Consider the following 17,327-nt stretch of genomic DNA (forward strand, 5'->3'; position numbering starts at 1 on the left):
TAATTAGCTTGCGACTCAGGCAAAGATGCTTGGCTACCTATTTCTCCTCCTTACCGGGTCAACTGTCGTCTAATGACAGAGTTCCGCTGAGAAGGTGGCAAGTCCGGGGCCCCTGCTGGTCCCTTCAGCACAGTTAATAGACTCCTGCGTTGACTGAGGTTTTATTTTGAGCTGGTATCATCTCTAAAATTTTGATTTCTAGAATTCTGGTTAATCGTCAGTTCATGGCATTTGTGTTTGTCTAGGCAACACACACACACACACACACACACACACACACACACACTTAAAGACTTTTTTAGGAGGAATGTTAGGAGAATACCCCATTCCCTACTTCATTTCCTCTTAAAGTATGCTCTGGAAACATAGCAGCACTTGAGGGGGCTGTTACCAACATTGATTGCACAAACCTTCTAAATCAGCATCTTTTGTAGGAGCACAGGAATTGTATTTTTAACCAGCTCTCTAATTGATTCTCAGGCACGCAATAATCTAGACCAGCATCGTCCAACAGAGCTTTCTGTGATGATGAAAACGCGCCATATCTACGCCATCCAACATGGTAGCCACATGAGCCAAGCAGGCCCTTCAGATGAAGCCAGTGCACTTGAGTGACTGAATTCTTGATTTCATTTTATTTTAACTAATTTATATTGAAATTTAAATAGTCACATGTGGCCAGTGGCTACTGTATTGGATGGTGCAGAGCTGGATAGTAAGTTGGCAGCAGTGACAGATGCGGTGGTAGTAGTAACGATAGCCACTATTTGTTTTTTGTTGTTGTTTTAAAGAGTTATTTATTTGTTTGAGAGAGAGAGTTCGAGCACATGCACACGAGCGTGTGAGCAGGGGGAGGGGCAGAGGGAAAGGGGGAGAGAGAATCCTCAAGCAGACTCCTGCTGAGCCTGGAGCCCGACACGGGGCTCAGTCCTAGGACCCTGAGATCATGGCCTGAACCAAAAAATCAGGAGCCAGATGCCTAATTGACCGAGCCACCCGACGCCCCAACAGCCACTATTTGTATGTGGCTTGACCCTTGGGCTTTTCAAGTTTGCTACAGGGAGCACTATTCTAAGTACTTTCCATACCTGAGGTCATTTAAACCTCACAAAATTCTAGGGTGTTTCCTAAAGGCAGTGGGTCAGTGAGGGACCCGTTAGGAGCACAGAAGCCAAGCTGGGAGTTTCGAACAGAGAGTATTACTGGCAAGTGCTTCTGTCACCTGGGGACTTGGTGTGGAGCCAGGAACTCTGGGTTTCACAGGAGTTTGGAGCTTTTGTCTTCCTTCACTTCTTGAGACATGTAGACCCAGGCTGAAGACAGGGCATGGATCCTGTTTCCTTCTCCTGACTTCGGGCCTCCTGCCAGCGCCTCCCATTGGCAGAATCTAATTTTATGGCGCATATAATCTGTAGAACCTAATTTAATCAGAACCTAATCAGGAATCTAATCAGAATATAATTAGGCAAAGGGGTCTGGAAAATGTCATTTGGGGACTCCCTGCCCCCAGAATCCCAGGGCAGGGTTTAGAAGGGTGAGCTTGGCAATGAGGGAGAATATAGACAAGTCACCTGCATAGAGTTTTTCAATTAGCATTTCTCTTAGTCTTACGTATGTCTAACCACTTTCCAAGCTCAACAGCACAGGTCAGACAGTGTGTCCTGAGATGCTTGGATCTAAAGGACCAAATCTGGACGAATCGGCAGTTTACACGTTTGCTTCGGCTAGATCGTATGCACAGGCGTACATGCACAAGGGGCTGCCAGCCCCCTTCACGGGGTCTTCATCCCTATTTTGCTAATTGGTCTCCTCTCTGATGAGCCTTGGGGGCTCTCTTCTGCAGAGCTTGAAGCTCTAGAGCCAGCCCTGAGGAGCCTGCTCCTTGCCTTTTCTGCTGGTCCAGCCGTGTCCATTGTTCTCCAAAACTTGCTACTCCCAAGTGGGGAGAAAGAATGGAGTGAAAAAATACACAGAAGAGAAATTGTCTCTTGCTACACCTGTTTAAAGTTTCTGTCCTTCTTCCAGTGAAAACCCCACTGTCTTGGTAGGGTTGCTGTGTCTCCTCCTTCTGGCTCCTCTATCTCCCCCTTTCGGCCCGGATTGTACTAAGCTCCTTATCTTTGGAGCTGGACTAGACATGGTGTGCGCCCCCATCTCCCCCCATAACCTCATGCCAGGGAGAAGAGTCATCAATGCTCAGATTTCTCATTTACCCAACACTCAGACCAAGCAAGACATTGGGAAATATATTTCTCAATAAAAAAATTTGAATTTTGTAAGGGAACTTCTCTGCATCACATGGCTTAAAAAGTCCTCACGTGGAAGCAAAGCTAAAGAATTAAGACAGGGACCAGCACAAATTAGTAATATAAGTGACTAGCTCATGAATTTATTAAGCTGTAGGGAAACAAAAATGTGTCCATCTTCTCTTCCAGAATCCATAAAATAAATATGATGTATAATGTCTTAGAAAATAAATTAGGGAAGATAATGAGACTATTCTTATCTCTTGCAGCGGATGATGACAATTTTTTTTTTTTTAATTTCTGGTTTCTGTAGCAAATAATTTCAGAGCTCTACTTGTTCTTGGAGGTTCAGCAAGATAGTCTCTTTCCCGAGCATTGCAATGTTTTTCCACAGACTCTCATCCTCAGGAGAAATGCCGGGCCAGGTGATTGATTACCTCAGGTTTGAGTTGCCTGTCAGAGCCCATTTTCCTTTCTTATAGTGGGACAGAAGGATGTGCACAGATCACACATATAATTCTGGAAGTTTTATTCATGCGTCTCTGCTGGGCTGGGGTGGCATCATCTCTCTACCCCGTCCCTGGGCGCTGTATATTTGCTTTTGCTTGTTTGTTTTGGTTTTCTTTGGATTAATTTAAGACTCACAGTTTTGGTGTTACCTCCTCCTTGGGGGAATTACATTTTTGTGATACTCTGTATCATACTCCCTCCAGCGGTGTCTCCAGCCTGTTTTCTGGGTGCTTCGAGCTCCTAAGGGAGAATGGTACAACCCAGTATCTTGTTCCCCAAAGTAGTGGGTGCCAGGCTGCCCTGTTGTGTGTTTCTCTCCATCTCTGAGCCTTTGGGCCAGCAGGAAGGTGGTGGGGAAGGGCCACATCGTTTCCTTGTCATCCTTCTAGAGGGCAAGAATGGTATTTCAGAAGGAAGCCACAGTTGTGTTTCTCTATCCAGCTCTGCTGACATGTACTTAGTAGATATTTCTTTCAGATTCTGACAGTAGGTTGCCTGAATCCAAGCTCTAGAATGATTAGTAATTTTTATTTTCTTCTTTGTTTTCATCCATCTTGCCCCCTGATGAGAAGGTGGCATGAGAGGGTGCTAGCCAGATGCTAAGTGACATCTGAGTCTAGCTCATGCTGTTCTTCTTCCTCTATCTCTTCGTTCAGAAATGATACCCAGGATCATACTCCCTGACAGGTGAAAACACCAGATCACATCTGTGTGGGAAAGAAGGCCAGTTGAGTAAAATCGAGTACATTTCCTTTAAAGTCCGTGAATTTTTACCTATGAAGTAAAAGTGTACAAAAATTCTGTGTGGGGCCCCTGAAGTCCTGCTGTGAACAGATGATCATACAAAGAATAAGTCGTCCACTCTGTGGGGCTTCCTTCCAACATAGGGCCTGTTAATGACCACACTGGCTTTGTCTGTAGAGTTTGCATGGCAAGCATCTGTGTGAGGAAGAGTGGTGGGTGTGAAACCCTTGGTCACGTGGGCATGATTTCATTTTCTCAGCTTATTAAGGCCAAGTGTCAAGACCCAAGAGGGTTACTAACAATTGGAATATTAGTTGGTAAACATTAAGTACTTCTGCACCTGAGATGGATTTCCCCAAGGCAATTTAATTTGTAAGAATAAATGCATTTAATTTCCAGCAATTGGACTTTCTGACTCTGTGTCCCATAATGCTGAAGCCGTGTCTATATTATGCCCCAGCCAGGCCATTATCAGGCCATGTTTAGTAATAAAAATCAATGATTTCAGTTTAACAGCTCATTTTATGACTCAGCTGACTGTCTTAACAATAAGTCTGTTTGGGCATTTAGCTATCAGAGATGAAAGACCACGCATCAGTGACTGTGCAAGGCAAGGGAGGTTGTTTATCAACTTTGGTCAGTGTTCTTCTCACTGAACTCCTTTTCCCAGAGGTACCAAAGAGGGATAGCCATCATTAGTAGGTGTGTTCACCTGGGTTTTGGATTGCACCCAATTCTCTGCTTTGGGGAGACTCCTACATCTGGGCCTCACCCTTTCCCAGGCAGCTTAGCACAGAGACCCAAGCCCTGGACACAGCCAGGGCCTGGACACTGGTCACTGCTCAAGTGGGAGCAAAGAAGACGGGCCTTCAGCCTCGAGGAGCTCCTTGTATAATGAGGAGTGCACGGATACAGATAAGCTTGAAGTTGTTTTGAGTCTGCCCTTACAGGGTTGAGTAGTAGCAAGTGGTTTGGCAAGACATGAACTTGGAAGAACAAGGTCCTTCACGTCCTGACCCCGCATGGTCAACCCCATTTTCGGGTTCCTCCTCCTCTGAGACACCCACAGGAGGACTCTCTGCTCCTGTCTCCTTGGCTTACTTTGCATGCCCTGACCACACCATGCCCATTCAAACCTCCCGCCTTCCTCCATGGATCCTCTGCCAAGATCCTCCACCAGGATCTTTCTGCAGCCTGGGATGCCCTTTTGCATCTCACGGCATGTCTGCCTGGTGATTACTTATTCATTCTTTAAGGCTCAGCCCAGCACCTCCTCCTTTATACAGCTTTCTCCTCGATCAGTCTCTCAACTGTAGGAGGGTGGTTTCCATCCACCTTTTATACTTCAGATTGCATTGTATCAGCTACTTGATTACACATAACGAACTATGAACTCTTCAAAGGGGAGAACTGTGGCTTATGTATCTTTGCGTCCTCAGTGTCTAGTAGAGGGTGGTAGATTGAATGGTGGGCCCCCCCCAAAAAAAAGATAGGACCCATGGGACATGTGATTGTGACCTTGTGTGGAAAGGCAGGGGGAGGGGGTCTTTGCAGATGTGATTGGTTTCGGGATTTCTAGATGAGACCATCCTGAATTATCTGGGTGGGCCCTAGGTTGGATGGCAAGTGTCCTTATAAGAGACAAGAGGAGAAGACACAGACATAGAGGAAAGGGCCAGGATTGGAGCTATGGAATCACAAGACAAAGTACGCCTGGGGCCACTAGAGGCTGGAAGTGGCAAAGGCAGATTCTCCCCTGGAGCCCTCGGAGGGGGTGCAGCCTGCCTATGCCTTGATTTTGGACTTCTGGCCTATAGAATTCTGAGAGGATGCATTTCTGATGTAAGCCTCCCAGTTTGTGGCGATTTGGTACGGCAGCCCTCGGAAACTAGTACACACAGTGACCAGTACAGAGTCGGGGCTTAGCTGATGAATGAATAAACATCGATAATTCTGCACGTAGAACATTTAAAAGGGTTAAAGACATTTCAGTGGAAAAGGGAAAATCCTGGATGTGTCTTCTGCACACGTTTTTATGAGTCCAGTTGACACCCCAGAAACCAGAGCTTACCAATGCCATTTCAAGCATCGTGCTCCTCCATGAAGGACGAAGGGGCCTCTTATACCTCCAGCCCATAGGCCAGCGGCACAGTGAGGGGACTCCATCCCCTCTGCTTCCAGTTTTCGGCAGGGATGAGAGACTGAGAACTCCACTCTGAGCCCTCCAGTCAACCCGAGAAAGACATGGCAGATTGTAGAGCACAAGTGCACAGAAAAGATCATCAATTAACCTAATAAAATTGATTTAAAGGCCTTTAAACTTGAGAGTGTGTTCAGTGCCAATGAAGGATCTTCCCAGTCCCTTGAAATGATGAGATAAAATGATCAGTCGCCCTTATCAACCTCCCTTTTTTGGTAATGCAATGGCAGGAACAGCTTTTCCACTGTCAGATTAACCCTCATTTTGTAAAGGGTCTCTACACTCTTCTTCGCTCCTAAGTGCTTGGAGCTGAGCCTGTGAAACTCCTTTCTCCTTCATTGCTTGCCTCATATTTATTGGAGGCATGGTAGGAAAGCAGCGGGGGACTAGCCCTGGCGATTGACTGCCCTTTTTCTCGGAGGTTTTCTCAGAGGCTGAGTTTTTTTTTTAAATGTCATTTGAATTATAAAAATAGAAAAACGTGTGTTGTAAAAAATTCAACCCATTGAGAATTACATAAGTCAAAAGCCCCTTATTTTACTGCCCTCCTTTGAGCAGTTTGGTATATAGACTTCAGGACCCTTTGCTTTATGCATTTACCAATATGTGTGTGTGTGTGTGCGTGTGTGTGTTTGTGTGTGCGTGCGCATGTGTGTACGTGTGCATATGCTCATAAACATACATGACATCGTCTAGAAAATTCAGTACATTCAACAGACTTTTTTCCGACAAATATTTTGGTGGCACTTAAGATGTGCCGAACTTGGAGTGCCTCATTCATATTATTCTGCAACTTGCTTTTGTACTTAATTCACCAAGGACACATCAATCGGGGAATTTAATTCTGCCTCAGGCTTTTTATTGAGTACCTACCGTGCGCCAGCACCGTTCTCGGGGCTGGGCTTAGAGCAGTGCACACAGATAGGAGTCTGTCTGTCCTGTGGAGCATTTTTTTTTAATTTTTTTATTGTTATGTTAATCCCCATACATTACATCATTAGTTTGAGATGTAGTGTTCCATGATTCATTGTTTGTGCATAACACCCAGTGCTCCATGCAGAACGTGCCCTCCTCAATACCCATCACCAGGCTAACCCATCCTCCAACCCCCCTCCCCTCTAGAACCCTGTTTGTTTTTCACAGTCCATCGTCTCTCATGGTTCGTCTCCCCCTCCGATTTCCCCCCCTTCATTCTCCCCTCCTGCTATCTTCTTTTTTTTTTTTCCTTAATGTCCTATGGAGCATTTTAATCAGGACCTATTGTTTATGGGCACTTGGTTATTTCTATTCTTTTCTCTATTCCAACAATGCAATAGTTAATAGCCTTAAATATATATTTTGTTACTTGGGTATATTTCTAGGCCAGTTTCCCCGAAGTAGAAGTGTTCTGTTCAATCGTGTGAGCATGACAGTATTATAATTCACAAACTGGACCAGGAGGTTTGAACTGCCCGTCAAGCCGGCATTCATCAATAGACCATTTGCTTTCTTAACCCAAGGCTAATTACTGTCAATCGCTGCATCATAAGGCCCACGTCTCCTGCTTAGAATCCCCACTCTGCACTCTGCCCTGGATTCTTGAAGCCACAGGACAGAGTTGTGCTAAAGGGCCAGTGGCCACTCGCCACCAGGTGGTATGGTGAGAGAGTCCTTGGGTCTCCTGGCCCCACACAGTTCCCATTCATAGTCCCTTCTACCCATGTGCTGTGGACCTAGGCTTACTCTTACGCAACCCCTGATGATGTGAGAAGAGAGGAGGTGCAGCTCCGGCTTTCTATGGATAGTTCCTGAGAACCCACCGTGACGGAGCTGCAAATCTACAACAGGAACGGGAAGGACAACCTAATTATAAATAAGACCATTTGGTGACTTGCACATCATTTCTTTCTGAATTATGGCTGCTCCCTTATGAATACACATGGAGGCCCTTTTCAGAGAAGACTTCTTTAAGCAGAAGAGTTACTGAAGAAAAGAATGTGCTAATCAAGCCCATGCATTCATTTGCTACCCAACAAGAATTTATAGAGTACTTGCTAAATGAAAGACATTGTGTTAATTGCTGTTGATGATACACAGGGGGACTCAAACATGAGCACATTTTGAGAGTGGGAGAAGGAGATCATGTAGGTGAATAAGTGCAGTGTAAGGTGGAAAACCGTAAATGTCGAAGAGAAGTGAAGAACAAAGCGTGCTTGGAGTCTGCAGACGTCACTTCCCTTTGCTGTTGATTGCTCTGTATCTCTGGGAGAAGCCACTCTTCTTTAATAAAAGATAATGATAATCTTGGGAAGGTTATTGAGATTGTCAAGGATGTCGCTGGAGCAGGATACATAGATCTGCATTCTACTTTCCTTGCCCTTTTGAGAATTAAAATATACAGCAGGTATTTTGCAAGCAGATTTACCCAGGCTCCCTCTGCCAAGGTTAATGAATCCAGAGCCTCATCAGATTTAAGATCCCACCTGGCAGATACGTTGAATCCCAATAACTGATAAATTTGAGCTATCAGAATAGAGAAATCAAGCCTGTTTGGGGTGGGAGGGGTTTTCAGGAATGAGATGTCTGAGCAGTTTGTTTCACTGTCTCCAGGGGGAGAATGCTTGCCCTTTTAACAAGAGAGCCCACGCTCCAAAAGAATTTCATTTTTCCTTGTCCTTTGGTCAAAGAGTTTCAGTGACCATGGTTGAGTTATGGTTTCAGACCATGGTTGGGAATGTTTCTCATTTTTGTGCCTGCCTGTGAAATTGACCCTAGCATAGTTCCCATCCAGTTTATTTTCCCCTAACATAGGAAGGAGATGAATGATGCATTATCTCCCTCCCACCAAAAATGATGAAGTCCAGAGTGGCAAGAGTTCATTCGGAGAACCAGCTGTAGCCAGCAGTTCCCTTTTTGCAAGCCAACCCTGTCCTGTCTTTTATCCTCTGCAGCTGTAGGCTATTTCTGCCTAAGCAGGAAGAGAGCGCTCTCCCCATCGCCAAGGAAGGAAAGTTGCTTCCTGGTTCTGGCTTGGGGTTGTCCTTGAGTTAACACTGTGGAGACTCAGTTAATTTTGTCAAGTTTACTCCATTAGCATCCCAATTAGCATCTTCCATGGTCTGAATGTGTGTATCCCCCACCCCCCACCAGCCCAAATTCTTATGTTGAAATCCTCCTGTCCAATGTGATGGTATTAGGAGGTGTGGCCCTTTGGGAGGTGATTAAGTATAAAGACAGAGCCCTCATGGCTGAGATTAATGACCTTATAAAAGAGGTCTGAGAGAGCTCCTTTGCTCCTTCCACCTTCTGAGGATACAGAGAAATTTGCAACCCAGAAGAGGGCCCTCACCCAGCCATGCATTCTGATCTCATCGATGAGCTGTGTGATCTTGTGCAAGTCCCCTCCATGCCTCCGAACCTCCATTTCTCCATCTGTAAGATGGGTATTTAAATACATGCATCTCCATTACATGGATTCTTTTTGGATCAGATGAATTATATGCATTAACCTTGAAAGCTTTATTTGTAAATTACAAAGCTTTATTCAAATATAAAACATTTAGTAATTTCCACTCTTGGCCACAGGGAGAAATTGCCCAGGCTCCAGGACCTTGCTGGCCAATGTTGTATGGCAAGATCCAAGTTTTGTATCTCTTCATCTCTTTTGCCTATTTTCCATCTCTTTATATGCACTAAGGATAATTTCATCCATCTATCCCTTTGTTCACTCCGTTTCACTCTTCAGCTATACCTAATTTATTATTAGACTTGCCTGCTGTGTTTTAAATTTCAAAGTCTATAATTTTCATTTCTAGAAGTTTTGTGTCATTATTTTTCACATCTGCTTGTTTATTTTTCATAGGGTCTCATACTTATGGTTTTGAGCCCTATTTTAAGGTTTTTAACATTTTGAACATTTTTATTTTATGGTCTCTGATAGTTCTGTTATCTCGAGTTCTTGGGAGCCCTAATTCATATTGTATTTGCTGACTCTCACTTATGGTGGATTGTTTCCTCGTATGTTTGTAATTTTAGATTGTGAGCTCACCTTTTGTGGAGCTTCTGGGTTGTCTGGCTCTGGGTTGAACGTGGATCTCTCCAGTGAAGTTTCTTTGTTTTGTTTTGTTTTGCTTTTTAATTGAAGTGTAGTTGACACACAATGCTACATGGGGACGTTTTGCATCTGCTTTTGCCAGTCGCTCCTGGGTATCATCACCTGGGGGCTATGTTTCGTGTAAATCTCTACACGTGGTGTTTCCTGACCATGCAGCCAACATAAATTAAAATCTGAAACCCCGCTTAGGGACAAGTTATTATGAATTTTCAGGACACGTTTTTCATGCCCAGATCTCAAGATGAGACAGGCAGGTTTCCTCGGGTCTCCCCTGTAACATGTGCTTAGAGCAGATTTTCTGAGCGCAGACAGCCTACACAGTCACCAGGTTAAGAGTCAGGGAGACCCAGGGTAGTATGTTCTTTGCTGCATTAGAGCAAGCATCCACGTTTTCTGAACTTCATTGTTCCCAACTCTCAAAAGCAGATACTATTACTCATCTAAAAGCATTGCTGTGAGAATCAGATGGAATGACAAATATATGTCACGCTCATGGCCTCGCACCTGCCACAGAGAAAGCAGTCCATCGATGGTAGCTGTCCTCCATCTCCCCACTGGAAGGGTAAAGAAACTCAAACCCAGAAAGAATCAGCCCACTGCTGGATGAGGCACTCTCCCTACTTCATGGTCAGGCCATTATCCTTCTCTCAGAAACCCTCTCATGGGTCCACTTGTCCACATTTGGGTACATTTGCCTGCCCTTGAATAATAGAAGAGCTGAGGGTTTTATTTTTTATCTTTTTCTTTTTCTTAAATTCTGTCTCAAATTTAGAACGGGGTCCCTGGCCTGAGCCTGCAGCAGGAGAGAAACCCAAAGCTGAGGAAGGAGGGACCATCACTGTTTTCATTGATAATGAAAGCAATTTTCTAACAATAAAGGAAACACAATAAAAGCTCTCACAAAATGGCTTTCATTACCCGTTCTCAAGTCTTTTCTAAACAATAGGTTATTAACCATGTGCAATAGGGGCTGAAGCTAATTGTTTTCCCTACTTTTCAAATAAAGAAATGAGTTGTACACAATGATTTCTTAAGGACACTGCTAATGCTAATATTCTGTGAATTGATTTAATGGAGAGCACTGTGGAAGAGTCAGAAGTTCATAGAGACTGGCAGTTCAGCTCATCTTTTTGTTTTCTTGAGTGGTGGAGATACATCCCTGTCTCACTCTACCCCCAGATGACAACAACAACAGCAGGCTTTTCTTATGCCTTTGTGCACATGGCTTATCCGTGTTCTACCCTGTGCCGTGGCCACGACCCATCCTTCCTTTGTCATGGTGGAGGAGACTGCCTGGTCTCAGGGTTCAGCTTTCCCCATCATTTTCTCAGTGACTTAGAACCAAGAATTCCCTCGGCCTTGACCTGCTCATCTGTGAAGAGACTGATTCCTGCCTGCCTCCTGTATAGGGTTTAGAATAAAATAGGCATGCTTTGGAAGTGTGGGATCTGGCACAAATGGAAAGGTAAGATGACTCTGTCGGGGTGTTATCTGTCTATTTGGATTATGTGTAGAAAACAGTGAACATATCAGGCTTAACTATTTATTCTTTAAAAGGCCCACTTATAAGGTTGGCCCTTGGCTGGCATCTTGGACTTCTGATGAGAATGGCTCACTTCATGTGGTTTGTGCTGTGTACCTGCCTTCCTTCTGAGAGACTGGAATTTTGGTACATGCTAGGCAGAAGGTACCCCCATAATAAATAAAAACCCTGGGTACTGGTCTCTGGTGAGCCTTCCTGATAGACAGCATTTCCCAGTGTTGTCTCAGCTCTTTGCTGGGGGATATCCTTTCTGACTCCAATGGGAGAGGATCTTGAAAGCTTGTGCTTGGTTTCTCCAACTGTGTTCCATGCACCTTCTCTATGCTGACTTCCTTCTGTCCTTTTGCTGTAATAAATCATAGCCATGAGTATGACCATATACTGAGTCCTATGAATCTTCCTAGTAAGTAATCAAACCTGAGGGTGGTATTAGGGACACCCTCATGCAGATGTTCATTAGGTCTGCAGCTTGAATAACACATTGTGCTGGACTCCCCTACACACCCCACTGTCCAGGGCCCTGGCCTTGCAGACTCAAAACACAGGCTAGGACTCTCAGCAGGGCTAGTGTCTCAGAGAAAGAACAGGAGGCAGTGGGTCTCACTGAAGCAGGAGGACTGGAGGCTACCAGAGCTGGGAAGATACACATTCTCTGGAGACAAGTACTGGATTCTAGACGAACAGGAAGCATCTGCCTGAAGGATTGCATGTGACAGGGGAGGACCAGACCCATGTAGGTACTGTGGACCACTCCCAAAAGTGCGGTTCTCCCTGAGGCCAGGGCCAGCACCCACCCAAAGGTCACACATACTGTGGGGAAGGTAGGGGGAGAGGAAGCTCCATGGGCTTTGTCTGGGAGAGCCTGGGTTCAGATCTTGGCTACATACTTACTGGTGATTTGCTGCTGGGAAAAGGATTTACCTCCTTTGTGCCTCAGTTTTCCCATCTTTCAGTTGGGGATATTAATAGTACCTCCTCACAAGTTGGATTAAGTGAAAGGATTAAGTGAAATAATGTATTTAAATGCTTAGAACAGTGCCTAGGACTTACCAAGCACTCAATAAAACTGAACTACGATGGGGTTGGTGGCAAAACTGTAAATTTAATGGCTCAGAAATCCCTGCCCCTCAAGCCGGGCAGCAGAGGCTGCTCGTAATGGGCACATGGGGAGAGGTACCTCTGGGCTGATAAAGACCAGGTGAAATCACAGCTGCCCAGTCAGTTCTATATAAACATGCCTCTGCTCTGATTTTCACTCTGTGACTCTTTGGGTCTGGATTTGACTCTGACTTAACTTGGATTTTCTGATCTCTTCACTGGAAAACATTTGGAGCTTTGTCTTCTAAACTCTGAACCTGGCAGGGCTGCCAGGCATAACCCAGCCCTGTACAAAAGGCCAGCCTCATGCCTGATCTCCCCGGCTTCCTTCTGCCAAGCTCCCACCTCCCACCCAGCTGCTCCCAATGCATTGTGAGTCAAAGCTGTTCTTAATAGCTCATTCCCTCCTGGCCTCTTCTCAAATCTCCCAGTGACAGAATTATTCTGCTCTTTTGGACCCAATTTGATGAGTGTGGATGGCAGAGAGGCAGTGCAGTCATCATATCTATTAAAAGCATGCTCTGCTGCTGATTTGTGCTGCCCAAGCTCTCCCATTGCCGAATGCCCATAACTGGGAAAAGAGCAATATGGCCATTTCCCCAGTCCTGGGGCCTGGAGGTAGGGGTGGGGAGACACAGGACAATGAAAAACAGAACAATATACTTGCCAAAGGAGTGCGACAGACAACAGGTTCTCTAGAGGTTGAGCGCTACTGTGCTGAGCTAGTCAAAGGATTCATGGAGGCAGCTGGGCCGAAGCTAACCCCATAAAATATAAGGACTTGAATAGGAGATAGCAGGGGATGGTCTAAACACAGGGGATGAAGTACAAATAATCTTGTCCTTTGAGTGAGGAGCAAGGGATTCAGAGAGGGAGGGGATTCTAGAAAAGAAATTTGGAAAGCTAAGAAAGGGCCAGATTTCTGTGAGCCTTGAATGAGTATTGCCTAGAAGTTTGGAATTCATCAGGCAGGTGTTGAGGATGCCCTGAAATTGAGCATGGTCATGACCTTTGGAAAGTCTCTGTACTTGGAACCTTAGGAGAGAAAACATTTGGGGTGTTGGATGATGTTCTGAGGCAGAGCCAGCTGGTCTACCTGTGCTTAGAAAAGGTGACCTTTCTCTTCCCCTCACAATAGACACTGTTAGAAAGGAATGATGTCGTTAAGGAAAAAGGCAGCCAAAGTCCTGTTCCTGTGGAGGGTTGCTTAATGACATATGTTATATCTCCTTGTAATTATCCAACTAATCAGCCTTCTAAGGAAGTCACTGACAACATTTGCTGTTTCTTTCTCTGAGCCAGGGAGTGAATGAGGGTGTGTGAGAAATGACTTTGCTTTTGAGCTCCTGGGAGTTCTGCGTAAAGTCCCTTAGCAGCCTCTGGCCTCTCATAACCATGTGGCCTCCATGTTTAACTCCTTCCTCATGCCATTATTTCCAGGAGGGCAGGGATAGTGCAGTTCATGTTTCATGTGGTCTTGCTGTTATTCCAGTGAGTTCCCACACTACAAGTCTACTTGACCAGACTTATCAGTCCTTCTGGGCACCTGATCCTTTCTTGATTTAACTCCAGAGTGGAATTCCAGGGGCTGTTAGTCCCGTGTGGGTTGAGAAGGTGATTGAAGGAGATTGTCCTTCATGAGCTTCTTGGCCAAGTATCTCTAAGACCATGAGAAAGGATCTTAATGTAAATCTGGTAATAATATATTATAAGATTTAATACCAAAAGAGTATTTCTTTTTCTCCTTGAGTTGTGCTAGAAAAAAAGCCCCTTTCTGTCATCCCAGCTTGTTATATGCCAAGCCCAAGAGGGGATGGGGGAAATGCCAAACTCCTGGGAGAATTTTGGAGGAAAAAGAATCCCATCCTGTCTCATGGGTCTTCTGGGAAAACAGAAAAAGAAGTGTAGAGGAAAAGCTTGGTAGATTCTCCACAGAAGCATCTGGAAAAGAATATGTGACTTTCTCAGCTATATACTCACCCTGCTCACTTAATACCATGTTTGAATATAAAGCCATCTCTTACTTGTCTTTTTTTTTTTTTTTAAGATTTTATTTATTTATTTGAGAGAGAGAATGAGATAGAGCATGAGAGAGGGGAGGGTCAGAGGGAGAAGCAGCCTCCCTGCTGAGCAGGGAGCCCGATGCGAGACTTGATCCCGGGACTCCAGGATCATGACCTGAGCCGAAGGCAGTCGCTTAACTAACTGAACCACCCAGGTGCCCTCTTACTTGTCTTTAAGTGCATAAAATCCAACATACTTAAAAATAGAATAATTAGAATGCAATATATTCAAAACAACTACTAGCTCAAATGGGTCCTGCCCCAATTCAAAATTGAGAACAATGGTTGCTGGTGTTATATTTTTAAATAAAACTTCTCCTACATCATTCAGTGTTTTTTTTAAATGATATTTTAATAGCACCATATATTTTTATCATGGGGATATGCCAAAATATGTTCAACTGTATCTCTGTTGGTGGAAATTCAAGTTTTTAGTTTTTCTCTATGACAAATAGTGTTTTGATTAAAATTCTTACACAAAACTTTGAAAAATCTTTGATTATTTCTTTTTCTTTCCCCATCTGGCTGCTTTATAAGATTATGTCTTTTTTGTTTTTGTTTTTTTAATTTCATTGTGATGTGTCTAGGTGTGGATTTCTTTTTATGTATTCTGCTTCAGATTCGTTGAGCTTCTTAAATCTTCACATTGATGTCTTTCCTCAGTTTTGAGACATTCTCAGCCATTACCTCTTCAAATATTGCCTCTGCCCTTTTTTCTTCTCTCCCAGGATCTCAAAAACCCATGTCAGACCTTACTGTATTCTCTATATAACCTCCCCTCATTTATGTATTTTTCATCTTTTTGTCTCTCTGGGCTTTGTTCTTGAAAGTTTCTTCTGACTTATCTTCCACTTTAATAATGCTCACTGCCTAAGTGTCTAATCTGCTGTTAAACTATCCATTGAGCTCTTAATTTTAGTTACTTAACTTTTCAATTCTACATTTTCTTTTTTCTTTTTCAAAACCTGCTGTTTCACTTTTTATATAGTTTCCAGTTTCCTGCTGAAATTTTTAAGCTTGCTTGAAACCTTTCTGTTATCTCTTCTTTCTGTGGGTCTGACCTTTGACATCTTGACTCTGATGCTTCTGATTATCTTTGATTATGTGTTGGAGAGTGTATTTGAAAAAGTATTTACTGAAAGAATGTGAAACCTAGAATGATATTATCTGCCTCTAGGGAGAATTTTTGTTTACTTCTGTCAGGAGCATGGGAGTACTGGTAACCCTGATCCCTTTAATCAAAATTCAAGAGTTGAAGTTCCCTGGGCTACTCAAATGAAATGAAGTGGACTTGTATCCTGTGGGAGGGCAGGTTGATTTGTTACTCTTAGGTCAGCCTTTCATTGTCCTAGCCAAAAATGGAAGGTGGTTTATCATGTTGCCCTTCATGGTGGGCCCTGAAGTCTAACTTTTAGCTTCCTGGTCTTTTGAGGTTGCCATAAATGTAGCCCCCCTCTCTGTATTGGTACATAGCTCTGGGCAGAAGCAAACCTAGCACTGGGATTCCCTTCATTCCAATCTCAGCCAGATCTCAACTCAATAGTTTATAATTTTGTTGATCTTTAATGGTTTTATTAAGATTAAAAAATTTTTTAAATCCAGTTTCTTTCATTGTTTTCAGCTGGAAAGTTGTCCAAATCACACAATCCAACATTCTCAGAGGCAGAAATCATTATTATTCTCTAGGATAAATTTGTGGGCATGGAATTTCTATGTCTAAGACTTGTACGCTATTAAGATTCATGAGACATCTTGCCAAATTACTTTCCTAGAAAAGTTGTTTTTCTTTTGTGACTCCTTTGTTCTTTTCTCCTCCTTGTTTTCTGTTCGTGTCTTAGAATCCATTCATTCTTCTAAGTACTCCAAAACCTGTAGCAGGTTTTAAATTGTAGTTGCAAGTCAGATGTGGGAAACATTGACTTTGTTTTTCTGTATTTGAATTCAACTTGATCTCTAGCCCCCATTTTCACTGATGATGAGAAAGAAAACTAATCTTGTCATCTCAAGGGAATTCAGTTTCTTCCAATTTAAAACTCCATTTCTCTGAAGTCAGTTGCTCAGTTAAATCATGATTACACAGGCTATTCTCTGTAAAGGCTGCTGTTTTTCCTCAAAGGATCTTCTTCTCCTGCTTCCCCCCTCGAAGAACTCCTAGGAGCAAGTGGGAGCTGACATTATACAATGGTGATGGGGAGAGGTGTCTAGGATGTAAGCTGTCCTCTGTAACCTTCTTGGCCCCTGTTAGCATGTCTCATACCTGCCATCTTCAGTTTTACCCCCTGTGTATTCACTGCTGATGTCCTTGGTCCTGATCCTGAACTCCAGGCATAATATCCACCCATTCTGTGCCCTCCAGGCCCCTGATTCCCTCAATCCAATCTGTTTAGCCTTTTGCCACCACTCCCCTGGGAAATGAGGGAACGTCAGGATTTCCTGCAAACCAAGAGTTAACTTTGGGCACTGGGAGCACTACTGTAAGTCTTCTGCCTGCCTAAACATCACTCAACCATCTCTGCCCCACTGCCTGGGCACTCTGCAAGACATTCTCCCTTCTGTAGAGTGCTAGGCAGTGTTCGGGAGGAAGAAATTTTCTGTATCCTTCAAGATCCTTCCAACTGCTCTAAGGATCAAATTAACATGAGACGTTAACAGGAGAAAATCAAATTTAGTTTTGTACTTACGGGGAATCCACACAGACATGAAATTCTAAAGACAGTAGGCAACATGAGGCTTATATGAGCTAAGAAGAGGCATAGGGGGTCTGAGGATACAAAGGGAGGAAGACCATAAGCAGGAAAGTAAGAGGAGATGTTTGGAAAACAAAGGTTGC

At 43.9% G+C, this 17,327-nt stretch overlaps 1 protein-coding gene across 2 annotated transcripts in view; it reads left to right on the forward strand.

Moving 5' to 3' along the window:
- The window catches only part of GALNT17 (polypeptide N-acetylgalactosaminyltransferase 17), a 448,158-nt gene that overhangs the window by 289,516 nt on the left and 141,315 nt on the right, over window positions 1-17,327 (forward strand). The window contains exon 1 of one of the 2 annotated variants that reach the window (XM_032430646.1): window positions 15,950-15,956. The exons of the other annotated variant lie outside the window; for it this stretch is intronic. The gene's annotated coding sequence lies outside the window, so the exon portion shown is untranslated. Of the gene's footprint in view, window positions 1-15,949; window positions 15,957-17,327 lie in introns of those variants that run through there. 2 annotated transcript variants of the gene reach the window in all.

Source organism: Phoca vitulina, unplaced genomic scaffold, assembly GCF_004348235.1.
Source record: "Phoca vitulina isolate PV1807 unplaced genomic scaffold, GSC_HSeal_1.0 scaffold45, whole genome shotgun sequence".
NCBI classification, from domain to species: domain Eukaryota; kingdom Metazoa; phylum Chordata; class Mammalia; order Carnivora; family Phocidae; genus Phoca; species Phoca vitulina.